The sequence below is a fragment of the Vicugna pacos genome, chromosome 6 (assembly GCF_048564905.1).
Source record: "Vicugna pacos chromosome 6, VicPac4, whole genome shotgun sequence".
Lineage (NCBI taxonomy): Eukaryota > Metazoa > Chordata > Mammalia > Artiodactyla > Camelidae > Vicugna > Vicugna pacos.
In genome coordinates, this window is record NC_132992.1 from 39,670,661 (window position 1) to 39,698,627 (window position 27,967).

Consider the following 27,967-nt stretch of genomic DNA (forward strand, 5'->3'; position numbering starts at 1 on the left):
TGGAGAGAGACCTATGAATGTATTAAAATTTGAAAAAATCTTCACCTGTAAGTCAACCTTGATTGCACTTCAGAAAACTCAGATTAGCAAGAAGCCATATGAATGGAGTGACCATGGAAAAAGCCTTAATTAACCCTAGAAGTTAACTCAGTGTACACCAGAATTTCATACTGGAAAGAGACATACTGAGTGTGGTAAGGCCATCAGCCGCAAGTCAAACTCGTTTATTGAATGAAGCCAGCCTCCAAGACGGCTCCCAGTGGTGCTCCCAGTGTTCACATCTTTTCATGGTCTCCTACTTCATTTTATGAAGATTAGTTTCGTGTGATCAATAGCAAACAGCAGAAATGAAGGTATGTTAGTTTCAAGATTAGATAAAAGACTTTTTCCCTCTTGCGGGTATCCTTTATGATCTCTTGCTTCTGAAAGAAGCAAATTGTCATACTGTGAGTAGACCTGTGAAAAGTCCCACACAGTGAGGAACTGAAGTCTGGTCAGCAACTAGAGGAACTAAGGTCTACCAACAATCATGTGAATGCACTTGGAAGCTGATTCTCTTAACCCTAACTGACACCTTGAATAAAAACGTCACAAGAGATCCTGAACCAGACCTACACGGCTAAGCCACTCCCAGATTCCTACCTTAGAAATGTAATAAGTATTGTTGAAAACTTTTTGAGTTTGGGGATAATTTACACAGCAATAAATGCTAGTACAATTGCACCTCAAAGTTCATACAGGGGAGATACTTTGTGAATGCAATGATTGTGCATGTCCTTCACTTCCAAGTCACAATTCCAAGTAAATCAGAAAATTAACACACTGAAACCATGTATGTGTAGTGAATGAGAAAGTGCTGCGTGCTAGATTAAATACCAGAAAACTCACTGTAATGAAAAATTACGTTTGTACTAAATAAGAGAGAGCCTTTATGAAGAAATCTGTTTTAAATACATGTCAGAGAACCTACACTAGACAGAAGTCTTACGAATGTACTGATTGTGGTAGTTCCTCTAGGAAATACCACAGGAGCAGAGGCTGCTGAATTCACAAAGGAGAGAAACAGTGTGTGTGTGTCTATGTAGGAAGGCTTTCCCCAACAGATTAAGTTTGAATATGACAAGAGTAGTCATGCCTGAGTCACCATTAATGCACTGACTGTCAAAAGGCCTTGGAATCAGTTCCCAGTAGGTATCAGAATTCATAATTGAAAGAAAAATGTGTTTTCAAAGTGAGAAAGCCTCACAGAATCTGATGAAGTTATACATTACAGATTTTATATAGTCCAGAAACTATATAAATATATTTGTGCAAGGAGCTTGGAAGAGAACAATGAAGAATGCATTGAGGAAGGGGCATCTTATTTCACTTAACTAATAACTCATAGTTAGGGAAGACTTACCAGTATGAAGTATTAGCTTATGGACTAGCAAACTTTATAAAGGGCCAGATGGTAAATATCTTAAGCTCTGTAGACCAAGAGTCCAAAATTGACAATATTATATACATACTTAGGAGAAAACAAATACCTACAAAATTTTCATTGACAAAAATTAATATCATCACATTGCAAATCATTTCCAGTTGAAGTTTGTGGAAATTCCACAATTGCACAGTTAAATAGAGTTTTATGTATAGAAATTTCTCTTGCAATTTCATAGAGGTCCAAAAAATGCTGGAATTATAGTGTGAATTTGAAAAGTACATCCAGTGCAAATTTTGGAATGAAGAATTCACTTCTTGTTTTAACTTCTGATAGTACAGAAACTGTATGAAGCAGCTTGAAATTACTTTAGATTCAAACAATGGAAATTATCATTGAAAGGACCTTACTGCAGTTTAGACTTTGCATGTAAGAGCTATTTTGCCATACCTCCACAAAAGAAAGAAAAGGCAAGCATTTTATGTGAATATAACATTCAAAAGGAATTTTAAAAAAAAAGTAGTTATACAAGTATCTTTTAAACCACTGTTCCCACATATCTTCACCCTTCTCAAACCACCTTTATCTTAACAGAAATTCCAGTTCGTCCAGTTCCTATGTATAAGAATATAAATGACTTACAGCAACAAGAAGGTAAGGTTATTTGGACCAACTCTTCAACTTAGAACACATAGGAAAAAAATAGGCAAAATTATTTCAAAAAAAATGATTTTAAAAAATTGAAAACTAACAGTGAGGAATTGCAGCCAGGAGTCTGGAAAGAAAAAAAGCCTAGATAAGTAAACCTGTGTTTGGAATCACTTTTCCCTTGAATTTTTTTTGAGGATTTTGTAGGTGTTAGCTAATCAGCTCAGCAATGCTTCTGATGGCCTCTTGTAGGTATAGGTGGACAGAAATTGGAGTTCAAGACTTCAAGGTATTTTACAAAGAGTCTACAGATTTGATGTCCATCTCAAAATAACAAGGCACGTGTGGACATAAGACAGCATGAAATAGAAGTAACAGAAACAACACAAAATTTAAAATATGCTTATTGAGCCCAAGGAGATAAAAGTCAAGATAGAGAATTTCAGCAGATATCTGGGAAAATACAGAAAAGTACCAAATGAAAGTTAGAGAACCCAAAAATACATTAATTGAATTTAAGAACTCAAAGGATGGGCTTATAGCAGATTAGACACACCTGAAGATAGAATTCATGAAAGACTAGTCAGAAGAAAATAAAATAAAACCAGAACTGAAAGAATAAAAAATACGGAGAAGAGAGCTTTGTGATGAATTTAATTGAACTCCCCAGAAAGAGCAGAGACAGAAAGAGGTAGAAGCAATATATGAATGGATAATGGCTGAGATCTTTACACAACTATCAATCAGGACAGCAAGCAACTGGTTCAGGTTTATGAATTAATCCCAAGTAAGCAAGAAAAACAAATCCACACCTAAGCATATCATAATAAAACTGCTGAAAATTAGACAAAAAGTATCATAAAAGCAACCAGAGAAAAAGTTACCATAGAAAGAGCACTGCTTATGCTAAAATCTGCTTTCTCAATCAAAATATTGGAAGCCAAACAACAATGACATTTTCTTTACCGAAAATTCAATACCAAAAATACTTGGCCCTGAAGTAAAAGGCATTTTCAGACAAAGTAGAAAATGCTCTTAAAAACAAATACTGAAGAGTGTTTCTCAGGCAGAAGAAAACTGTCTCTAATAGAATGTTGATATGTAGGAAAGAGTGAAAATCAATGAAAAATACCTGGATAAATCTAAAAAAAACAGTAATAGTAAAAAGACTAACATCAAAGCCAGTAGGAAGGAAAAAATGAAATAATAGAAAATGCTTAATCAAAAAGAAAGGTGGAAAAAAAGAGAAGAGGGAAAAGAACAGAGAGGCAGGCAAAGCGCAAATGTATTATGGGGCATTTAGACCCAAACATATTAATAAGAACATTGAATCTTTCCCACTATGGACATCTCCAAGACTAGAAAGTCTGCTGGATAGTATAGCTCGAGCAGTAGACCTGCTTATACCCAAACCTGTACCTTCTGCTAAGCTCATTTCTATTCTGGACCACCCTGATATCTAGTAGCTTTCCCTGTCACTTGGTATAATGAGACAGCAGAATTCCTGGATGTAAACAATGGTCCTAAACCACGGATAATTTTGCTCCCCAGAGGACATTTGGCTAAGTCTGGAGCCATTTTTCATTTTCACGACCGTAGTAGGGGGAGTGCTATTGGCATCAACTTGGGTAGAGGCCAGGGATACGGCTGAACATTCTGCAATGCACAAGATTGTTTCCACACAAAGAATTATCTGGTCCAAAGTGCCAACAGTGTGAAGGTTGAAAAACCTTGATGTAGAATGTGTTGCCTTCAGAGCCTGAAGAGGCCTACCAGGTGCTGTACTTCCTTATTTGTACTATGGGATGCAGTATGCAGCAAATTCCTCTTTGGAGGGGATACCTGGCATGCATCTGACCATTGGACCCCTAAAAATTCCCTGATCTTCAGGGGGCTTATCTCATCATCTCATCAAGGACTCCACTTACCTGATCAGTGTGACATCAAAGTGATCAAAGTGATATTCCATCAGATGCCCAGACACATGTCTTCAAAATGTACTGTAACAGATGTTAAGAGAATTGGCATAGTTCTGAGGTAAAACTGTAAGTGAATATTGTTTCTGCTCCACATGAAAGCAAACTATTTCTGATTCTTTTTCCTAACTGGAATATATTCCCATACTTGCCAAATCTTCCAAGGTCCTTGCTAAGAGAACATTTCAAATTTTGATGCTTGGCACTTTAATTTTTATTTTTGCAGCAGAGAGTGAGAACTTTAGTCAAATACAAGTAAAATTTTCAAGTATCAACATCCAAATGTATGTTACAATAAGACAGCTAAATTGATCATTCTCTTTAATAGGCAGTAGTCTCTTGAGTCAGAAATATATTTTATACTGGTAGTAAGAAATCTCAGGATTTTTCTGGGATAGCAAAGAGTGAAAGAGTCCTGAGAGTGGATATAGGAAGTGGCTCATAGCTAATGCCATTGATAGCTGTGTACATGTGCTTCATTTTGGATCTGGGCCATGTTTTAAGAGTAACACCATTCTCTGTACTAAGCACTAGTTCCATAAACATTAAATGACAGTGTTCTGTGGTCATATAATGAGGTTAAGATTAGATTAGATGCTGAATTACAACTTGGTAGAAAACAGTAAAGAACATATTTAATTAAAATTAGACTTCTATAGATAGTTGTCTATAAAAGGGTTTTATGTGTTTTCATGATGTTTAAGTCTATGCAGTTCAACACGCATTCACTGGCTGCCTTTTATTTAAAAGGCACTATGATAGACCTGCAAGGATAAGCCCCTAATGATTATCACAAAGCCCCTAACCTTAAAGACCTTCTTAGGAAATAGACAAAAGGTGAAAGTTAGCCTGAGCCTGACTCTCCATCCCTTTAAAAGGAATTGGGATATACTGTTTATTTTTATCAGATAAAGACTTGATGAAATAAATGTTGTAAGAAGATTAATTTGATAATTGAACTTTGCTGAAATTGCAGATGGTAGGGCGTGGGCATCATCTAGGTTAAGACCACTGCAAAGAATATATCCCCTGTCACTCCCATATTAGCGGCCCTCCAGCCTCATTGCATCCACATGGGATCTACTATCAGCCCAAAGTCACTTTAGGTACTTGGAGTTTCTTCCTATCTCACACTCTTTTTCTCCTCCAGCATGGATTCTTGATGTGCAAGATTAACCAGCGTTACCACCAGCAAGTGATTTTGTGGGCATACTTGTATGTATGTGATAAGATGAAAATGGTTTATCATTTATAATTTCCCTACCACCCTATTAAAGAGTGATTCAAGAGAGTTTGAGTTTATTTCCTTTTTCACTGAGGATGATGTCAAGTAATGGAGACAAATTTGTAGGAACTAAATGCTTTGTTTCCAAAAAGGAGAGAGGTGGAGAGAGGCCTCGAAGAAGTAAATGCTGCCTGAATGGAGGTAGACCAGAGGAGGGAAGAAGGCCAGGTGGCTGGCAGCCACAGAGGAGCTTTCAGAGAAGAACCTGGAATCCTGATGAGGATTTTTGTGTTGTGTATAATATGCACACTGTGAGGTCAACCTCCCTCCCATCTCCCTCATCTTCCTCATTGAGACGAACAACAAAAATCTCTCTTTCTTGTTGGTGTGGAGAGGCTGAGTTTGTGTACTTTTGTTTGTGTTATTCTGTTTGATGCTGTAGGAAGGAGATGACAAATACTGAAGCCTTTGAAATCAGAGGCTTCCATGAAGACTGAGCACACCAGCATCATGTCCACACAGGGAATCCTCCCAACAGCTGCAGCTTCCATCCTTTTCCTTTCCTGTTTCCACCCAGTTCTCCTTATCCTATTTCAAGATTGCTAGGGCCCTGTGGAGGCAGCGGTGGTGGGCAGGGAGGTAGTTTTTAAGAAAAGAAGAACCTGGGGAGGCAGGCAGGGCCCAGAGGGGATTCCACTGCAAGCAGACTTCCCCAGCTTCCCATAGCTTTGCAGGGACAGGCCCCCACCCCTACCTTCCTCTTGCTTTTTGGCTCTCCCCTCTCCACCAAGCCCCTTCTCTAGCTCCAGGGTCAGTGGTTAAGCAGTGGGTGGTGGACAGCATAGGTCAACTTGCACAGTCTGGGAGGTGGGGAAGATGAGGGAATAAGGAGGAATAAAGAAGGAAACTGTGATTATGATACTTGATGCTTTTACATTTAAGTTTTTGCAGATGAAAGTTCTCATTTATATTTTACAGATGAGGAAATGGGGGCCAAGAGGGATTTGGTGACATGCTCAGTGTCACAGAACTAGAAAGTGGGCAGATTATTCTTATGGTAAAATTTGTGCTACTCCCTCCACCCACTACCCTTCTATCGTAAGAGGAAGGTGGGACAGTAAGGGAGATATTGGATCGTCATGTGACAGAGGAAGAAGAAACCTTAAAGAACCTCAACATTTCACCCCTGAGGAAGCTGAGTCCAGAGATAGGACTGTTTTGCCGAAAGTCATCACCAGGTGAGTGGAAACCAAATTAGGTGTCTTCTACTCCAGGTTAGTGAGTATCTCGTTTCATACATTGGAATGATTGCATTCTCCCCTTGGAACACTGTTACAATTCTTGGGTGGTTTAGTACTATGGCACAGTACAGTGCATTATAGGTTAAAGAGAATGTTGTGGGCTGGTCTAATGTCTTTCTCTTACATGATGCATTCTGAGTCCCCAAAAGCTGATGTACAAAACAAACTTGAACACTGGGAACTGCACGTTGAGTGTATGAAAATGTGTGTGAGGATGTTGTGTGCTCTCAGATTTTAGAACAACAGGAGCTGGGAACCTTCCCATCTGCCCCTGCCCCATATACTGGGCAACAAACCTTTCTGCCAGGTTACATGGAGCAGCAACTTTCAATTTTCATTTTGACCAAGACCCAGAGTGAGATATATTTTTGACATTATGACCCACGATGTGTACATGCACATGTACACACTCACACTTAGAACATGGATAGGAACGTTTCTCAAACAGTACTTTCCCTGGCCATATATAATGCTTTCAAATAATTTCAGTATTGATCATAACCAACTAATCATAGTTGCAGTTCTCCTGAGCAAGTGATTTCACAGCCCAATAATAGGTTAGGTCCCACAGTTTAAAAAAACAAAACACCAATGATGTAGAGGCCTAGAAATTCTGGACTCTAAATATAATTTGGTATTAATATGTACTCAAAGATTCATTTGTCAAATATGAACTACTTATTGGAAGTTGGCTGTTTGGGTGACAAATAACATTTTCCATTGTGGGAATATATCTTTCAAGGAATCAAGCAGGCCAGTCCACAAAAGTTTCTTCCCACATATTTATACACATGAATAGGTCACCAGCTGGGCAGCATGTTGGGGTGAGCAGTCAGCCACTTCACTGATGCCCCTATGTCTTCTTCTACAGTCACTTCAAAGCCAGGACATTCTTTTTTTTTTTTTAACATTTTTTTATTGAGTTATAGTCATTTTACAATGTTATATCAAATACCAGTGTAGAGCACAATTTTTCAGTTATACGTGAACATACATATATTCATTGTCACATTTTTTCTTGCTGTGAGCTGTCACAAGATCTTGTATATATTTCCCAGGACATTCTCTTTTGTAATACTAACAGGCTAAATGCTAACCAGTCCCCTGGAAAGTATGATAACCAAAAATGCAAAATTTCTTGAAACTGAATCTTTTGGTCCAAACAATAGAAGTATTAAATATGTGATGTTTAGAATTTCCTAAGCCAGGTTCTAGGAGAAGCATGTTCATCGTGCATGACCTATATCGCTTAAAAACATATTATCCCCTCCAACACTTAGTGGGCACAAGGAAAAGAACTACCGTATAGAGTACCTACAGGTTCTGCAATAAACACTTTCTATATAAGTACTTCCTGTGCTGGGCTTAGTAATTCCATGAACAATCCTTTTTATTTTGCCAACGGGAAAACTGAGATGCAGATAAGTTAAATGTAATTTTCTCAAGATCGTGCAAACTTTGTGGTGGACTTGAACCCTGGTTGTTTTGACTTCAAAGCCCATGTTCTTACACAGTCTCACTTACTTCTTAGGCATTTGATTTGTAGATCTGTCAGTTGGTCATTTGAAGAAGTCTGTAGTGTCATGAGTTCTTACTGCATCAGAAAGTGGCAGGTAAGCCTGCAAAACAGACTTACTCCAGTTTTGATCAAATTAGGAAAAAATTCAACTCTGAAGTCAATGCTGTATCATCTAAAATTTGAATTTCTGAGATTGCACACAATAATAAAAAGAAAATGAGCAATGGGGGTATGCTTTCAATAAGAACACTAATATAATTTCATAACTCGTGTTGCCTTCCATTGTGGATGGGTGCTGATGTTTGGCCTTTCCCACTCCACTCCCACCCCCTAAAAAGATTTAATTTGCCTTTCAGTATACCATCAGAGGCTTAGCATGAAATATGTGAGTTCAGATAACCCTTCCTTCTCTGTTCAGGAGGTATCCAGACAATTTCAGGAGGATTTTCTAAGAGATCATCCCTTTTTGGTGTAAGCCTGAAAAGTTTTAGTCAATTTTCAGTTCACACCATTCCATAACCATGTCAATCTGATATGATGACAATATTTTTCTACGAATTTGTCTCATTCATCTAAACTTTCAAATTTGTCAACACAAATTGTTCATGTTTAGTTACTTTATTATCCTTTTAATTCTTGCTGTATCTGTAATGTCCTTTCCTCTACATTCTAAACATTGCTTGTTTGTATCTCTTCCCTTTTGATATTGGTTAGTCTTGCCAAAGTTTGTTAATTTTATTTTTTTTTCCTCAAAACTCAACTTTTTGCTGTATTGGTTCTTTCAAAAATATGGTCTTTGTTTTCTATTTTATTAATTTCTGCTTTTATCTTTATTTTTTCCTTCCTTCTACTTTCTCTGGGTTTATGATGTTATTTTTATAATTTCTCAAGTCGGTTGTCTAGATCATTAATTTTTAGGTTTGTTTTCATTTCTTTAATGTGCATTTAAGGCTATAGGTTTTCCTATAGGTAGCACATTAGCTATATTCTACAAATTTGGATATAGGATAGTGTTTTTATCATTGTTTATTTTGAAATATATCCTAATTCTGTGTGTTGTTAGAAGCATCTTTAATATTTTATATACAGAAGATAGATTTGTAGTTATGCTTTTGTATGGTTTCTAATTTAATTGAATTTCTTAGAGATCATAGTCTTTCTTTTTTGGTAACTTTTCTCATCTTGGCATAAAATATGAATTTTTCTTCATCATCATCAAAGTCAACAAATTGTCCTCTGATTTCTCAACCAAGAGAAAATGTTGATGAAAAGCACTTCAGTTGGAACAGTTCAAAACTGGGATTCCAGCTGATGCAGCTCACACACAGTGAGTCCTAGAAGTCATAGTCTTTCTAATAACACTTCTTTAAAATTAGTTGAGATCTATTTTATGGAGAGTATGTGATCAGTTTTCTTTCCACAGGCACTTGGAAAGAATGTGAAGTCTCTAATTCTTTGGTACCATTCATGTTCCATATACCCCCAAATTATACTAAGCTTGGTAAATTGTGATTCTTCAATCTTTAATACTTTTACTGATTTTTTTTTGTCTATGACTCAATTGCTAACATAAGGATGTTAAAATTTTCTCTTTAAGTTCTGTCAATTCTTGCTTTACATAATTTGAAGTTCTTTTTTAGGTACATAAAGTTTCATGATTATTAAACTTTCTTGATGAATAATTTTGTCATTGTATAGTGTCTCTCTCATCCCTGTTGATGCTTTTTGCCTTAATTTCTATTTTGTTCATTTTTATATAGCTCTGCTGCTTTCTTTGGGTTGGGATTTACTGAGTATATCTTTTTTTATCCTTTACTTTCAATTATTGTGTTTAAACTTTATCTCAATCTTTAGATTTTTCTCATGTAAGTAGCATTGGGATGGACTTCTTTTTAACCTAAGGCAACAATTTTTGTATTTTAGTTGGAAAGTTCTATATACTTTTTGTAACCACTTTTATATTTGAATTTCTTTTTACCATCTGATTTTGTGCTTTTCATCTGTTCCATTTTCTCTCCCTCCTTTGCTTCTGTTCGTTTCTTGCCATTTTTGACTTTGAAGGGTTGGTTTTTTTTGTTTGTTTGTTTACTTCTTCTCCTCTACTAATTGGAAAATTTTATACTCTGTCTATTCTTTCAGTATTACTCTTAAAACTTTAACATGCTTTCTTAACAAATTTTATAGTCAATACATTTATCCTTTTCTTCATCATTATTGGAGCTTAGAATGCTTTATAACTGTGATCACCCACACACACTTATATATTTTTCCAGTATTTAAAAAAATTTATAACCATATAAATTAATTTTCAGTATTATTATTTAACATAGTAAGTATTTGTTTTTATTTGCTCACATATTTATTATTTCCTTTACTCACAGTTCCTCCTTTTAGCTCAGATCTTCTTTCTGGAATATATTCTGTATGACTTCTTTTAGTGAAGATTCTCAGTTTTAGTGTCAGAAAATATCTTTATTTGGCACTTATTATTAAAAAAAATAGTTTCACTAGATATACATTTCTAGGTTCACAGTTAATTTAGAAGATATTATTACTCCATTATCTTTTTTACTTTCATTGAAGCTGGTAAGAAGTCTGCTGTCAGTCTAAAAGAGGTTTCTTTTGTCTCCTCTATCTGCCCTTAACATTATTTTTGTCTTTGATATTATGTACTTTTAGTATGATTTGTCTAAGCATGTGTTTCTTTTCATTTATGCTGATTTGGATTTTTTAAGTTTACTGAAAATCAGTTCTAAGAGTTCTCGATTATTATGTCTTTAAATATTATTTCTTTCCCTGGTCTATCTAATCCTGCCTATTGTTATGAATTAATGTGTCCCACCCATATTCCTGTGTTGAAACTCTAACCCCCAATGTGGTTGTATTTGGAGATAGGGCCTTTATAGAGGTCATTAAGGTTAAATGAGGTTATAAGGGTGAGGACCTAATGCAGTAAGACTGGTATCCTTATAAGAAGAGGAAGAGAGATCAGAACTCATCTCTCTCATCTTCATCAGAAGGCCAATGTCCCAGTGCAAACAGGTCGGCAAGAAAGGAATAAATTCTCTCTTTTTTTGCTTTTTGTTCTATTCAGTCCCTCACCAGATTGGATGCTGCCCACCCACTTGGAAAGGGCAATACATGTCACTGAGGCCATTGATTCAAATACAAATCTCATCCAGGAACACCTTCACAGACACACTCAGAAATAATATTTAATCTGGCCACTCCATAACCAGTCAAGCTGACATATAAGATTAACCATCACAATGTCATTGTGCTATATTCTGTCTGATTTTTAGTTTTGTCTTCCATTTTAATAATTCTCTCTTTAATTATGAACAATCTGATATTTAACCAATTATTGAGTTTCTTATCGTAGTTACATTTTTCATTTTTAGATGTTGCCTTTGATTTTTTTTTCCCCAGATCTACCTGATAATTTTTGTTAGTTTTTAGTCATTTTGTTTGTTTGTCATCTCTTTTTCCTTGGGCATATTCTTAATATTCTCTTGTTTTTTAAAACAGTCACTACAATTTGGCATCACTTTAAACCAAACTTTGTTTACTTAATATAAATTCTTGCTTGTAACCCAGATGAAGGTAGATTTGTGATTAGAAAATCTCAAGAGAACATTTTTCCCACTCTGTTCAGAAATAAGGTTGAGGCGGGCATATTTCCTAACTGTCTTCCTCTATGTGGTGGGGTTTTGCCCAAGTTTATTCTTCCATTAGAATGACACCTTTCTGAATCTCAGCTTTATGCCAATATCTTATTTTGACTTGCTGTTTTAAATAATCCTCAGTTTTATCTCCTGTTTCTAGCATGTAGTCGGTTAAACCCAAGATCTCTGTACCATGAGCATCTTCAGTGCTTATTATCTGGAGGTAATTTTCTTGCTAGCTCAGCTCTGCATTTACAGAGACTTTTAAATAATATTTATCTGTGTGTATGTGTGTGTGTGTTTTATGCACTGAGATAATTCCTCAGGGTATCTGGTTTTCATATTGCCAGACACAGAAGTCTAATCTTATATGATTAATAGTCAATACTCTCTCATCTTTTGTTTCTAAGATATCCAGTTTATTTGTACTATCAAACTTCTCACCACAAATTCATGTTTGTGAGTTAATAGTTAATCTCCAGGCATGGCTAAATAGTAACAATGGATCCTTATTTAAGGCATGAATATGTGTAACAGACCAAGTCTGTAATTAATTCCTTCATTCAAATATGTAATTCTAGTAAACGTCAGTTTTGTTCCAGGTGCTGTCTAGGAACTGGAGATAGAAAAAAAATAAGTAAGATATGATCTCCAAGTTCTTTATGAACTACAAGACGAGACAGACTAGTGAAGAGACAATTGCAGCTCATTGTTACAAGAGCTATGAAGGCAGTTTGCCCAGGGAATATGAGGGCTTAGAAAAGGGCACCTAACCCAGACTCCAGAAAAAGTGTGGAGACTCTCAGAATTCCAGGCTGTGCCAAAAAAAAATCTAGTATTGTTAACAAAGCCTGAGTTAATTAGGCTTTTAATTTTTATTATTTATATCAATTAATTAGGATAAGTTGTATTTGAGGTCGGATAAATTCTTTCCTGCAGAAGCTTCTTTCTTATCCATGGCCTGAGTCACAAAATCTACTCCTAGTCTTGATCAGATCACCTGCAAATGCATGTAACAGATGACAAACATGGGCCTACGCATGAAAGAGTGGATGGATCCATCAAACTTTCACCCTTTTTGGAAAAAATAGCTTAGAGCAGGTTTCCCTTTGCTGCTGTGTAGATAGAAATATCTCTTAAGATGAAGGATAAAGGGTATTTATTCTAGTGAACAGATACTAAGGCTCCTCAGTAGGGCCTGTGAAGGTAAATTTAGTTTGCTGACAGTTAAAAAGAAATTATTTTGCTGCTGCCTCTGAATTGTGTACCTGAACAAATTATGCCCATAGATCACACTCTTACCAGTCTAGGGCTCAGAAAAACATTCTTGATATTAAAAGAAATTTATTCAAAACAGAAACAGATTCACAGATGTAGAAAACAAACTTGTGGTTACCGGGGGGAAAGGCCAGGGTGGATGGATAAATTGGGATTTCGGGATTTGCAGGTGCTAACTACTATTATTTAGATTTCACTCCACATCTACCATTAACTTGGCATCCCACTGTAATCCAGTTTGTACCTCCACCCACTTCTCCGGTCAAGGTCATCAGTGTACTTCCTTTTTAATTATTACCTTATTTTCTCTCTCTTGAAATGACCTCCTTCTCTGGCTACAATTACATCAGACTCCTGGTGGAATAGGTAGAACCAGGCTAAAGTTAGTAACTATCATCTATTCATCTTGACTTGGCTAGTTAGATAAGTGTTTGTTTTCACTTCTCAAATGTTTTATTGCTTTATAGGAGAAAATACGGGTGATGATTTTTATATCCTTAAGGAAGAATATGGGGAAAATTAGGGAAAGAGTATTAGATAAGAAAAAAACACTACACAATCCATAAAGGAAAAATTGACAAATTTAACTGTATTAAAAAATTTTTGTATACACACAAGATGCTACCAATAAGGTTAAAAGACAAGACTCCAAAAGATAGGGAGAATATTTTAGCAACCGACATAACTTAGAAAGAATTAGTTGCCAGAGTACATAAAGAATTCCTGAAAATCAGTAAGAAGAGGATAAACAACGCAACAGAACAATGAGAAAAGTTTGTGAATAGGCAGTTCACAATATCTGCCAAAACGTGGTTACCCTCCTAAATAATTATGGAAATGCAAATAAAAATCATAATGAGATTTACCTTTTCACATTAATCATACTGGCAAAAATTTAAGAGTATGGTAAATCAAGTGAGTAAACTAATAGGAGTTCTTACACATTCCTTGTGGTTGTGTAAACTGGAATAATTATATAATAATTATATAATCTAGAGACCAAGTGGCTATAACCGTTAACACTGAAGAATCTAGCACTCTATAAACCAGTATTTCAGCTTCAGGAAATACAGCCCAGAAAAACTCTCATATATGTACATGAAAGGACCTCTATAATAGGGATCAGCAATTTTTCTTTTTTCTGTAAAGGGCCAGATAGTAAATATTTTAGATTTTAAGGACTAAACGATCTCTGTCACATCTTCGTAACTGTGCTGTATGTTCTTTAAATAATACATAAATGATTGGACGTTGTGTTCCAATTCAACTTTATTTATAGACACTGAGACTTTAATTTTATGTAATTTGCATGTGTCACAAAATATTATTCCTCTTTGATTTTTTTCAACTATTGAAAATGTAAAAACCAGAAGCTTTGGTGGTAATAGTGGTGAGCATAGCTGCCTTCCAAGCAGTTGGCCCGGGTTTGATTCCCGGCTAAAGCAGTTTTAAAAATTTAAAAAACCATTCTTAGTTTAAGGGCCATACGAAAATAGGTAGTGGGCTGGATATGGCCTGGTGGGTTATAGTGTGCCAATTCCTGTTCTGTAACAATGTTTTCAGCAGCAAAATAGTGAATACAACCTAAGTGTTCTTTATGGGAGAGTGAGCAAATTAAAAAATAGTGATATATCCAGACAAGAAATACTACCTAGTAGCTACATGTATTACCATAGGTAAACATAAAAAATATAATTTTAAGCCAAAACAAAACAAAAAGTTGCAGAAGGATATTCTAATGTGATAACAATTTAAATAAAGTTTTTAAATCTGCAAAAGAATACTATATATCACTTATAGATATATATATGTATATATGTGTGTGTGAGTGTATGGAAAATTATTTTTTTAAATTCTTAGAAATTGGAATTTAGGGAGAGAGAGAATGGCAGATGAGAGCGGTACACAGTGGGTCTAAGATAAATCTGTAATGTGTTATATTTTTGAAAAATTTGAAGCAAGTTGGGCAAATAAGTAAGATTTTATATATGTTTTTCTTAAGTTATTCTGAATACTTGTTTATATGTTTGAAATATTTCATAACTTAAAAAATTATTTAAGATTTCGTTAGTTTGTATAATATTAACATTGTGTAAAGTGAAGATTCTGATTTGGAAGAAAGTTTGAACAAGTGAAAAGAACAGTAAACAACTTAGGACAGCTTAGTCCCAAGCACTAGACTCGCCTCAGATAAGAATGTGACCTCCAACAAGTCTTTTAATATCTTTGGATCCAATAGAAGACATCCTGTTTGATTAACCACGTGCCACCTGTTTGCAAACAGTGATATGAAAGAAGCAGTCTAGAAATCCAAGAAGGTACATATTCTTTGTTTCACATACAAACATACACACACACACACACACACACACACGTTCTCATTTTAAGTGTTTTCCATTGTGAAATATAACACACCTACAAAAAAGTGTGTAAAATAATAATATATAGCTTAATTACTGTAAAGTCAAACCATGTAGCCAGTACCCAGATCCGGAACACCGCCAGCTCCCAGAAAACCTCTGAATGCTCCCTACCCTCCACCTATGGGAATTACTTCCTTGCTTTCCTTTCTAAGGTTGTGTTTTTGTTTGTTTTAAGGTATTATTCTTGATGAAATTTACTGTGACCAGAATTCTTAGAGTATTTTGACTCAAAGATCTTTGGAATGTCTGTGGGCTCAGAGAGAAGGGGATTGGGAAATTCCTTACTGGATTGTTGCTGAGAACTCTCATTCCCCTGAAAGGGAGGCTCAGGCTTAGGCTGTGCCTTGAACTACGGTATCAGCTGCTCAGCTGCCCCGACTCCAGCCTGTACTGTGCAGTAGGCACCGTGTTGGGCATTGTGTATACGTACCTCATTTAATCCTAAAAACAGTCTTGTGAGAAGAGAAAACTGAGTTTCTGTAAGGTCAAAGAGCCAAAGAGAAAGATAAAGGAAAGAAAAATTTCACTTAATTCATGAATATTCAAGACTATTTATTTACATTTTTTCCCAAAGTAAAATGTACAAGGCATGGCCTATGTGACTGATTTGAACTTGTCTCTTCAAAGTATCTGTATAACTGCCATTTACTTTATCTATGGAGAACTTGAAAAAATAAATTTTCTTGGATCAAAGCATTTTGAACACATTTAGGACTCACTAAAATTCTTATGAGTTATTGAAAATGTATTATGTATTATACTTAGGTGTACTATAAATTGCAGGTAACAGATGTTCAGTTGACAAGAGGTGGAATAGTGTGACTGATTTACTCCTTGGGCCCCTGTTTCACTGGAAAACTCATCTAAACATGCATGTTGCAAACTAATTTCAGAACAAAAGCAAAGCCTCAGCTGAGTGGTGAAAACATATAGCTCAATCTAACTTGGGAAGACTGCCCGCCTGAAGTAAAATGTCATCAGTGCTCCAGAAAGACACTTCTAAAAATAAAAGCAGCTGATCTGTTAGAGAAAAGAAACATCACTGGACATTGTGACTGTGGTTTTATTTCATTAAATTGCTGAGTGTATGCTGAATTATAAGAAGTAAAATTCAATCTATAGTTTCCAACTATAGGCACTTTGTGGTGGGCTTCAGAGGACAGACAAATGAATGATCTGCCATCCTCACTCTTGAGGAGATTACACGCTAGGGGGATAAACAGCAAGATAACACTATATGAGCAATGTGTGTTAAGACCTACGAGAAAGAAGCAGAGGTGAAATGAACCAATAGTTACCTGAGTACTTTTTATAGGACAGGCATTTTCATACATCTTATTTTAACCTTACAGTAATGTGATGAGGTTGGTATTATTCCCAGTTTAAGAAACTGTGGGTAGGACAGGTGGGTATAGCTCAGTGGTATGTTTAGCATGCATGATGACCTCGGTTCAATCCGTAGAACCTCTGTTTAAAAAAAAAAAAAGAGTTAAAAAAATAATTTGCAAATTCCTTAAAAAGAAAAGAAAGAAAGAAACCATGGGTAAGCATAATTTTAAAAAAAAAAAAGCCCAGACTCACACTAGTAAATGGCACAGCTGAGATTCAAATCCAGATATACCTGCCCTAAAGAGTGTGTTCCTAACAACCCCATAGGTTAAAAGCCATGTGATCTATAGGAAAGAGGTCCTTACTGACCACATGTCTCGGAATGATCAGAAAGGAGCCAGGAGGCTAGAACATTTTAGCACAACTTCAAACACCATTATGTATACCATCCAAGGATGATTTGGCATTATTTTCTTAGCCTAGAGTATAAGACACTTCAGATGAAAGGCATGGAGCAAGATTTGATCAACTGGCATTCTTCTGCCTCCGCCATCAGCCTCAAACTCTGCCTTTAAAAAGATAAAATGAAATCAGTTTTATTATTCATGTGAGTGGTAACACTGGATATATTTTCATGAGATAGGAAGAAAAACCTCAGCCTCATCATATAAATTGTAGCGGTCCATTTTCACTCATTAATATATCACTACTTATATAAATGATCATTTTGATTCTTAATTATCTTTTTGTCCAGGTGACTGTGCAGCCCCAGTTGTCCTCTTTAATTGCTTGCTTTCACTTGAATTCCCGCATGGTTTCTCAAGAACTACCATCATTATTATCATCGTTATTTTGCAAGGTGAATGAACAGAAATGCAGATTTTCATCATGTGGAGACTCTGCTGACAGTTTTTCTGCTGACAAAAGTTTTTCTCCCATATGAAGTGTGTGGCTTATAGGGGACGCTAGAAGATTAGCCCAAAACGGACATTTCACTGCTCTCTGGTTTAATTGCAGTTCTGCCAAGAAGCCACTGGGCAGAACGCACTGCCCCTTGGCACATCTCTGTTTCTAAGTTGGTGATGATGAAAGATGCTTCTCACCCATTGCTTCCCTTGAAGTGCTAATAGGGTTTACTAATGAAGGACAACACCATTTCCCAAAATGGTATAAAGCATCATAGAAACTAAACTTATTGGAAATAATTTCACTTGTGTTTTGGCTTGCACAGGGCTACTCGGCTTTGAGAAAGCTGCTTTTATGGCCAAGGTTGATATGCCATAGTTGAAACTACTACAGTTTTAGCTTTTCATCAGTGTCAAACAAAACTAAAACATCAATGGCTAGAATCTCTTTCTGTTCCTCCACTGATGAGAACTAAAATAAACTTTAAGACATCAAAAACAACACTATTGTGTGATAACAGATACTTAAACTGAAATCATGTGGCTTGACTACTCTAGAACAAGTAGAATGAACAAGGCACTAAGACATTTTTAGAGTCTGAAATTTTTACTCCGTATACCATGCATGTTATGATGAATGAGGGCTTGGTATGTAGTCTGAATTTCATAGGTCATTTCAAGCCAGTGGGTTTTAATTATTCTGGTCACTTACTAGTTATAACTCCTTACATGTTCAAGCCAAGAGGAGAAAGTGAGCATATCTAGCGATACTGAGTGATGACAGTGGAACTTAGCAGTGTGGTGGCCTTTATTTAAAAGGCACAGTCCATATGCTCTTAATTTGTGTGTAATGACCTGGTGAATTGTCGATCTGTCCTTTTTTAAAGAGTGTGTATGAAAGTAAAATGTACATAAATGTGCACCTGTGAAATAGGCCTTCATGTTCTCAAAACCTGTGTTCCTCATAGAGTTAACACAGAAGTATTTGAGAACTGATCCTTGAAATCATAATGGAGCCAAAAATGACATGTAATTTGACATGCAAATATGTGATTCACACACCTTGCCTCAGAAATGAGTAAAATGTGGTCAAGTATTTCATTTTCTTCACTGTGTTTATCACTATCTGAAATTAACTCATTTATTTATTTAAATACTTTCTTGCTCTTTGTCTCTTCCATACTCAAGTGAAACTCCATGAAGCAAGGGACATAGTGTCTTGGTCACTGCTGTACCCCTGGTGACTAGAACATTGCCTGCCACATAATAGGCACTTGAGAACTATTTATTAAATAAAAGAATTAATATAAGTTGAAAGATATTCAGCGCACTACTTTAGAAATATACATATATATATTTCTCAACTTAACTTGATGAAGCCTCCACAAAGGCACTATCTACCAGCTTTACCAAGTACCTTGTTAGTAGATGGGTTCAATATATGTTCAGTAAAGGAGCAGAGATAGATAGTAAAGTTCCAGGAATACTGGTTAAAAACAGCAGACCCTCCAGCATTTTATTTCAGCAATAGTTCTTTTGTTCCTGATGCTTTCTTCTTTTTTATTGAATCTTGCCTTTTTATGGCACTATAATTTATAATGATAAGATGCACACATCTGAAGGGTACAGTTGATATGTTTTGACAAATTCATACACCCTTATAGCCCACACATTGGTTGAGATATAGAACTTTATATCATTCCAGAAAGTTCCCCTGTACCATTTTTTAGTCAATTTCCCATTTCCCCTCCCTGCTCTGTGACTGCTGTTCTGATTTCTATCACTATTAGATAAGCTTTCTTTGTTCTTAAATTTTATATGAATGGAATCATACACATGTATTCTCATGTTTGACTTCTTTGTGCACTATGCCTGTAAAATTCATCCAGGTTGCTGTGCGTATCAGTAATGTGATCCTTTTTATTGCTGAGTAGTATTCCATTGCATTAACATACCACAGTTTATCCAGTTTTATTTTGATGGAAAACATTTGGATTATTTCCACTTTGGAACTATTATGAAATAAGCAGTTATAAACTTTCTTATATGAATCTTTGTGGACTTACATCTTAATTTTTCCTGGACAAATACATAAGACTGAAATTGGTGGTTCACAGTGTATGTTTTATCTTTCTAAAAAACTGCCAAACAGTTCCCTGAAAGTTGTACTATTTTATACTCCCACAAACAGTGTATGAGAGTTCTAGTTGCTCCAGTATTTGGTATTATCAATCTTTAAAATTTTAGCCATCCTAATACATGTGAAACAATATTCATTGTGTATTAACTAGCAGTTCTCTGATGATTAATGATGTTGAGTATCTTTTTATTTGCCTATTAGCCATTTATATATCTTTTTTTGTGAAATATCTGTTCAAGCTTTTGCCCATATTTTATTTGGGTTGTTCTTTTATTGTTTTTTTTTAATGTTCTTTTTATTGTTGAGTTGTAAGAGTTCCTAATTTATTCTGGATACATGTCCTTTTCCTGATACTTGTGAAATTTTTCTGAATATTTTCTCCCAGCCTCTGGATTGCTTGTTTTCTTTTTTTTTTTTTTAAAGTGATGTCTTTTGATAAGCAAATGTTTTTAATTTTGATAAAGTTCAGTTATTAATTTTTTAATGGTTTCTGCTTTTTGTATCCTATCTTAGAAAGCTTTGCTAACTGTAGACTGCAAAACTATTTTCCTGTTTCCTTTAGAATCTCCATCTCTAATTAATTTTTGTGTACTTAAAAAAACCCTAAGTCTTACCTATCTTTTCAGGCATTCTCAGAAATGTTAGAACTCTGTGTAACTCTACTTAGGTTCTTTAGTGAAAATGTTTGAGTAAAACAAAAGCATATTACCTAAAACAGAAAGCTGATTTTGGCTGATAAAACATGCATTCAAATAATTGAGTCATTACTTATTTTATTCAATTATTTTTTAAGAACTAAATTTTATTTTGTTTAATTTTATTCAAGAACTGACCATTAAAGACAATTTTGAATCACTTGTTTTAATGTTGGATAACATGAGCACAAATGTCCTAGCTTGGGTCAATTTATTATTATTTTTTATAGTCATAGGTTTTTTCCTTCTGTTTTTATTTGTTTGGTTTACTACATCAGTTATATTACCTTCTAGTTTGAGTTAGTGTCAGTAGTTTAAAAAAGGTAACCCAGAAACACTATGAAAGATAAAAGTGAGTTGGTCTGAGACAGTGTTTTTCCTTCATAATCTAGAAACAGAACACCTAGAGTTGAATGAATTTTTTAATCTTGTTAAGTTTTATGCATTAATTGACCAAGAATTTCAAATAGTCCATAAAGATTTTCTTGGTTAAAGCTATATTAGAATTTCTCTAATGTTAAATGAAATCACAGAATAACTAGCAGCATGGATTTAGATTCTGAGGATCCTTGAGTTTGAATGCTGGCTTTCCCCCAACTGAATTTTATTACCCATATGATTTTACACAAGGCACATAATTCCTCCAAGCATTAATTTCCTCAGCTGTAGAACAGGATAAATATTCTGACTACTCAGAATAATTGCAACTATTAAATGCAATCTTGTATGTGAAATGCCTATCAAGTAGTTGGTGCTCAATAAATATTACTCGCCCTCCTTTTCTATTTCTAATTCTTGAGTTTTTTTCTCAAGAAAAGAACACATATAAAGCTACACAAACTCCAGAAATTAGATTTTTCTATATCGGCTTATACAGTGTTTCTCAAACCGGAACTTAGAACCTCTTGGAATCTTCAGATAGATTCTTAGCAGTCAGAAGATTTTCTACAGGATTTAAAAAAAAAAACAGACCTGTTTTTATTGGGATGATTATCTTAAAATATTAAAATACACAAAGTCTGAAATGTCTAAATAAGTTATATTTACTTTATAACTAAGCATTGATGTAAGATTTCAATATGAATTTGCATTTCCATTTGCCATTTCATTTTACTGAACTAAGGGACCATCAGTGTGACAGGGTGTACAACAGGCTGCTGTTAGGTTGGCATGTCCTACTATCTAAATGGCCAGTGTCTGCCACCACATTCATGTTGTCTAGGAAGGCAAAATTTCTATTTCCTTGTATATATGAATATACATACAAACAACATTTTCAATGACCAAGACTTTATTTTTTTTTAAATAAATCAATACTTTGATTTCTCATCATGAAAATGACATACCACTGAGTAATGTACTGCTTTGGAGGGGCTAATGAGAAATGAACAGAAGCAGACTGAATAATATAAATGATGTATTTGTACCAAGAGAAAGCCAAATGCTTTCAGGACATTCTATACAAATAAAGATTTAATGGTAATTTGAATATTCTAAATTGAAAACAGAGTGGAAGCAATAATAATAAAATCTGATTTGTGATCAATTTTGAAATGGTTTAAATGAGTCATTTTCCATATCTAATTGCCTCTGTGAAATTCTACATTCTCAAGCCTCATTCATAGCAAACACTAAGCTGAGCCTGTTTGAAAAACCACAAGGCCTATGACGCCTGCATCAGACTTGTTTTCCTGTAGGAACCTGTCTGCCTTGTTTTGGGGGTGAGAGGGTAATTTTGATTATACAATCTCTCTGTTAATTCTTTTCTCTCTTGCCAACAATTGTTGGAATATTGGCCAGATAGAGTCCCAAGCAGATATAAACAAAACACTATGAGAAGCATAGTTCCTTCTGTATCTTCAGAAGTCTGCCTATGTGCTCAGGACTGAAACTGAAAAAAAAATGTTTAAAAAAATATTTCTAAGAGTTTAAATAATCCAGGCTTGTTGCAAATTTCAGTAAAATTTGATTAGAGATATATTTAGTGCTGATTTCAATTATACTGTTATGCCAACTCCATTTTGAAATAAATAATACTGCTTTATAGAGTCATCAAGTGAGGATTGCTCACTGGCAGAATGTTAACTATGAAGCCTGATTTTCCTAAACTACCTTATTTCATAGTCTCAGTTCTTATCTATTGTGTGCTGTGTCCTGATTTCAAAAGTGCTAAAATATCAAAAAACTATGTTCCAGTATCTACGTAATTTGGTAGTAAACAAAAGTTCAGTTTTTTCAGAACACACTTATGTGAATTGGTATTCTCTGCATTAGCCAAAATAAAGAAACAAATTAAGTATAGAACCAAACCTGAGGCTACATCTTTTCACCGTCAAGCCCAACAACGGTTATTTAGTTTCAGCCAAACATAGAATCTACTGCAATAATTTAATGTTAACTTGAATTATATTGATTTGTAGTTGTGTATTTAGTTTGTAAATCTGCTTTGTTTTTAGTTTATAACAGCTATAAGAATAAGGAGTTTATACCCAGTTTTATGTTTATACCTATTTAAATAACAATACAATAGAAGTAATTTCAGCAAAACTGGGAGCCTAGAGAGAATTTATTGCTTTAAAGGGGTCATGCATAAATCCTCCTTGAGAAGTTCTGCTCTGGTTCTTTAAAAGTACGTTGTTCAAAAGTGCCACGATTCTAAAATCACACCTTTTTGCTATTTCTGTACATATCTGATAATTAAAAACCTTTATAAAGATCCCCCCCCCCGCCAAAGGATTTGCTCTTTAGTCAACTTTCAATTTTTTTTTTCTATATGTGGTAAACATTTTTCCTCTTTTCAGAATATAAAGGGCTTAAACATTGTTATCAAGAAGTGTAGCTTGACTGAAGAAGCTTACAACTGGTAGAGATCATGTTCATGACCCAGGGATTCTGACCATCCTTCCAACTCTAGATTTCCCTAACCATGTATATTTTAATAAACTGTTTGGTTATCAGGTTTCTAAGGAGAGTAAGAACATGAAGGAGTTTTGATATATTTCTTCAAATTATAAAATTGAACATCAATTTACTATTTCTTAATAGCTTTGAAGTCAGAAATGCTTATTGGCAAAACAGGTCATTAAAAAATACATCAAAGCATATATTATTTGTAAACGGGCAATTTAACTCAATAGGCTATCATTTTTGCCCATTTTTGGGGGGAGGTGTAAGAACAGTCTATTTTATTACTTTTCAAAACTGTGAAAGAAAAGAATTATAACCGTAAACACAAAAAAGATAGGTTTAGCAGTAATCCCTGTAGGCTTTCTGTTCCTCTCTCTATTTTTGTCTCAGCAATACCAGAAACTCTTACATGGTTTCATACTATTTTCTTTTTGTACATCATAAAATTGGGTACCAATTTTAAAGCTTCTCAAAATTACTAATCTTTCACAGGTTTTTTCTTCAAAAACTGTGTCATAGAAAGTGTAGGACGACCACAGGAAGGAGAAAAAAGAAGCAAAACTTCTCAATCTATAAATATGCCATTGAGGGTGCCATTTTAGTACAACGCAGGCAAACTTACGCCCTTCAGTTTAACTCAATACATGGAGGACTGTAACCACCTGAATATCAGAATCCTTCAGCTTTGGCTTAGTTCACAATGTGCAAAGCAATGACTTGAACAGCATGGTTTTTGCAGAACTTAAAATCAGAATATTTAACAACATTCCAGTATTTCTTGCAAGTGGACCTGTCCTGCATGTTTTTATCGTAACAGGGCTAGGGTTAGCATGCAGGGAAGTACAACCCTAATAGTTTAATTCTTTGAATCCATCTCTCATGCCAAATATGTGGGCTTTACTGTATTCTTCAGTGTTCCATGCGGTTGGAGGCCAAGACTCAAGGTGGCCTAGGGCGATGACCCCTGTGAAAGGCGTGGCTGCCCATCCTGGCTCCTCCCCCCATCCCTGCTGACGCCTGCGCAAAGTGGACTCAGGCCTGAGACACTTGAACTAATGCTAGCAGAGCTGGGGGCAACCTAGAGTGTGTGCTGAAGGTCGGCTCTGATTGGTCAAGTCAAAGAGTGAAGAGACTCACGCTGAAGACCTGGTTATGGATCACCATTTCCGAAGCCAGCAAATGATACAACGTCTCAGCTGGAGATCAATTTTGGAGACATTGGCCACCCAGGACGTGGTGGCAGGGTAGGAGGAGGTGGCCGTGGGCATGGTGGACGTCCAACCATGGCATCAGGACTAAGTCAAGTGCTTCTGCTTCTCATGTGGATGACCTAGAGGCATTCCCAGTCTGGCTTAATTGGATGCCATAAGACAACCCTGGTTCCGTTGTGGATCTTCATTGAGGCCTGCATGCTTAAGGATCCCAAACGACTAAGATATTAAAGGGGGGGGAAAAAAGACCTGTCATTCATACCATTCACACCTAAAGACTGAATTTTATCTGTTTTGAAAATGAACTCCTGCTACACAGAAGTAACAATATGGTAGTATTGTATTTAGAAATGGTAGCAGGGATGTTTCCATAATTTTCAGATTATGCAGTCTTCATAAATACTTATGTATTGCTGCTTGCAAATATGCATTTCCAAACTTGAAATATAAGTGTGAAGAGTGTGTACTAGTTTAAAGCTTTCACTTCATTTGTTTTTTAGTTAAGGATTTAGATGTTCCCCCAATTACAAACTGGTTTTAAATATTGGACATAATATCAGCTATGATATTAACTGATCTTCGAGAGGGCTAAACACTGGGCTCATTTCAACAAAACCCTTTGAAGGGGCACAAGGATCTTATATCGCTAGTGAAATACCGGTAACACGTCCCATATTTTGCAGGGAGGACCGGGGCTCGATCCAGAGTTCTCGTGACCCAGCGTTCTGGCGGCCCAGCAGGCCAACCGATTCGCCAACTCTCAGAGACGTCGGGGAGACGCCGCTTGTTCCAGGCAGGCCTCCTGGGCCGCCTGAGTCGCTCCTGCAGGCCAGCCGACTCGGTACCGCGGCCGCCTCACAGACCTCGCGTGTCCCGCTCGCTCGCCGGCTCCTCGACGGCGCCGCGCGCAGGACGGTCGGCTGTGCTCGCCGCTCCCGACATGCTCCGCGGCCCGAGCGCGACCGCAGGAGAATCCGCCGCCCCGGACCTGGGGCCAGCTACCGGGTCCCTTACCCAAGGTGCCCCGGGTGCTCATTTGCATGTCCCACCGACACGTGGATGAACACGACAGGGCTCGCGGTCTGCGATTAAAGCACCAAACTTGCAAGTCTCTTGAGTGGTTGCACGGCAACAATTTTCCAAAACGTTCCGAGGTCGACGGGAAGGCGGCAGTTCGGTCACCGTAACCGTAAGAGGAGAGCGGTCTCCGTGCCTTATATAGGCTGCGGGCGTAGGCTCTGGCGTGCTCGCTTCGGCAGCACATATACTAAAATTGGAACGATACAGAGAAGATTAGCATGGCCCCTGCGCAAGGATGACACGCAAATTCGTGAAGCGTTCCATATTTTGTGCACCTCCCCGGCGTCCCTTTGCTGGTTAACCCCAAAACCCGAAGACGGGTTTCGGCTGAGGGTTTGAGAGATCGCTTAGAAGCCCCGCTTCGGCTTGCGCCTCCCGCCTCACCACCCTGTTCCCTGAGGACGCTTGCGAGGCTCTCCCGTCGGGTCCTCAGTCGGCCTGGCGGAGACCCTTCCTCGCCGGCCTGCCGGCATCTCCACTGCCGACCGGTCACGTTTCTATTCTCGTTAACTTCTTCTAATCTTCTAAATCTTCTAATGTTGCTTATTCCTTTAGCAAGGATTTTTCACTTAGCAATAATTCAGCATTTTAATAATTTAGAAATGATTTGGTAAGAACTCATCAGCAACTCATGTGTCAAGCAGTCTTTAGTGAACAAGATCCAAACCCACGTGGACCTCTAGTTTGTGTTCCTGAGAGAGACAAGATCGTAAGTCGCTTTCATAACTTTTAAATTCTGAGAAGGAAATGGAAGTTGACATTTTTTCATTTCCGAGATATGCAGAAATGGCATATTTGCACGTAAATTTCCAGGTGCAACTCAGCTTAATTCTCATATCATAGATTGCCTTATATGAATATTTCTGTAGTAAAAAAAGATTCACAACTTAGCACAGATGCCATGCGTTGTGCTTTTGACTTAGCGTTTTCTTTGGAGCTGATAAGCAAAGGGTGTGCTGACAAGCGTTGGAATGCAGACACGAAAATTTCCCAGTTAACGAGAATAGAAACGTGACCGGTCGGCAGTGGAGATGCCGGCAGGCCGGCGAGGAAGGGTCTCCGCCAGGCCGACTGAGGACCCGACGGGAGAGCCTCGCAAGCGTCCTCAGGGAACAGGGTGGTGAGGCGGGAGGCACAAGCCGAAGCGGGGCTTCTAAGCGATCTCTCAAACCCTCAGCCGAAACCCGTCTTCGGGTTTTGGGGTTAACCAGCAAAGGGACGCCGGGGAGGTGCACAAAATATGGAACGCTTCACGAATTTGCGTGTCATCCTTGCGCAGGGGCCATGCTAATCTTCTCTGTATCGTTCCAATTTTAGTATATGTGCTGCCGAAGCGAGCACGCCAGAGCCTACGCCCGCAGCCTATATAAGGCACGGAGACCGCTCTCCTCTTACGGTTACGGTGACCGAACTGCCGCCTTCCCGTCGACCTCGGAACGTTTTGGAAAATTGTTGCCGTGCAACCACTCAAGAGACTTGCAAGTTTGGTGCTTTAATCGCAGACCGCGAGCCCTGTCGTGTTCATCCACGTGTCGGTGGGACATGCAAATGAGCACCCGGGGCACCTTGGGTAAGGGACCCGGTAGCTGGCCCCAGGTCCGGGGCGGCGGATTCTCCTGCGGTCGCGCTCGGGCCGCGGAGCATGTCGGGAGCGGCGAGCACAGCCGACCGTCCTGCGCGCGGCGCCGTCGAGGAGCCGGCGAGCGAGCGGGACACGCGAGGTCTGTGAGGCGGCCGCGGTACCGAGTCGGCCGGCCCGCTGGTGCCACAGTTTAGACCACGTCGTTTCCCACTTAAACTTCCTTTGATGAGTACTTGAAAAAAAAAAAAGTAATTACCCAGCCATTATCACACCTGGAACATCTAAGGTAATTCCTTAATATCACCTAATAGTCATTTACTTTCCGTTTAAATTTCCTTGGTTGTTTCAGAGACGCCTTTTATTGTTGGTTTGTCATAAGCTTCCAAACAAGGTTCTGCCCCACATTGTACTTGGTTGCTAAGTCTCTTTAGGTCTCTATTCTCCTCACGCCCCGTCTCCACTCTTCCCCTCCCCCACGCCGGTCACCCGCCCAGAGCCCCCACCCCGGCATTTCTCTTCATGCTTTCGATTTATTGGGGAAACTGGATATTTGCAGTGTGGAACGTCACAGTTCTTGCATTTGGCTTATTTATTTCTGATGATATCATTTAACCTGTTTCTCTGTCCTTCGTGCTTCTTGAAAATTTATAGATAGCTCTA

At 37.2% G+C, this 27,967-nt stretch overlaps 2 protein-coding genes, 1 long non-coding RNA gene and 3 other non-coding genes across 9 annotated transcripts in view; 4 read left to right on the plus strand and 2 right to left on the minus strand.

The window, feature by feature from the left end:
* LOC140696879 (uncharacterized) overlaps positions 1–27,967 on the plus strand; it is a 99,479-nt gene that overhangs the window by 22,234 nt on the left and 49,278 nt on the right. The window lies entirely within an intron of this gene.
* Positions 14,408–14,480, plus strand: TRNAG-UCC (transfer RNA glycine (anticodon UCC)). Its single transcript has one exon. It is a non-coding gene; the product is annotated as a tRNA-Gly (tRNA).
* LOC140696883 (uncharacterized) lies at positions 24,574–25,496 on the minus strand. The gene is made up of 2 exons (XR_012073502.1): positions 25,304–25,496; positions 24,574–24,864 (listed from the first exon to the last, which is right to left on the minus strand). It is a non-coding gene; the product is annotated as an uncharacterized lncRNA (long non-coding RNA).
* On the plus strand, positions 25,889–25,995 carry LOC140697221 (U6 spliceosomal RNA). Its single transcript, XR_012074080.1, has one exon. It is a non-coding gene; the product is annotated as a U6 spliceosomal RNA (small nuclear RNA).
* On the minus strand, positions 26,960–27,066 carry LOC116278929 (U6 spliceosomal RNA). The gene has a single exon (XR_004188265.1). It is a non-coding gene; the product is annotated as a U6 spliceosomal RNA (small nuclear RNA).
* Positions 27,337–27,967, plus strand: part of AKAP6 (A-kinase anchoring protein 6) — a 567,738-nt gene continuing 567,107 nt past the window's right edge. For all 4 annotated transcript variants that reach the window (XR_012073484.1, XR_012073483.1, XR_012073482.1 and 1 more), the window contains exon 1: positions 27,337–27,593. The gene's annotated coding sequence lies outside the window, so the exon portion shown is untranslated. The remainder of the gene's footprint in view (positions 27,594–27,967) is intronic.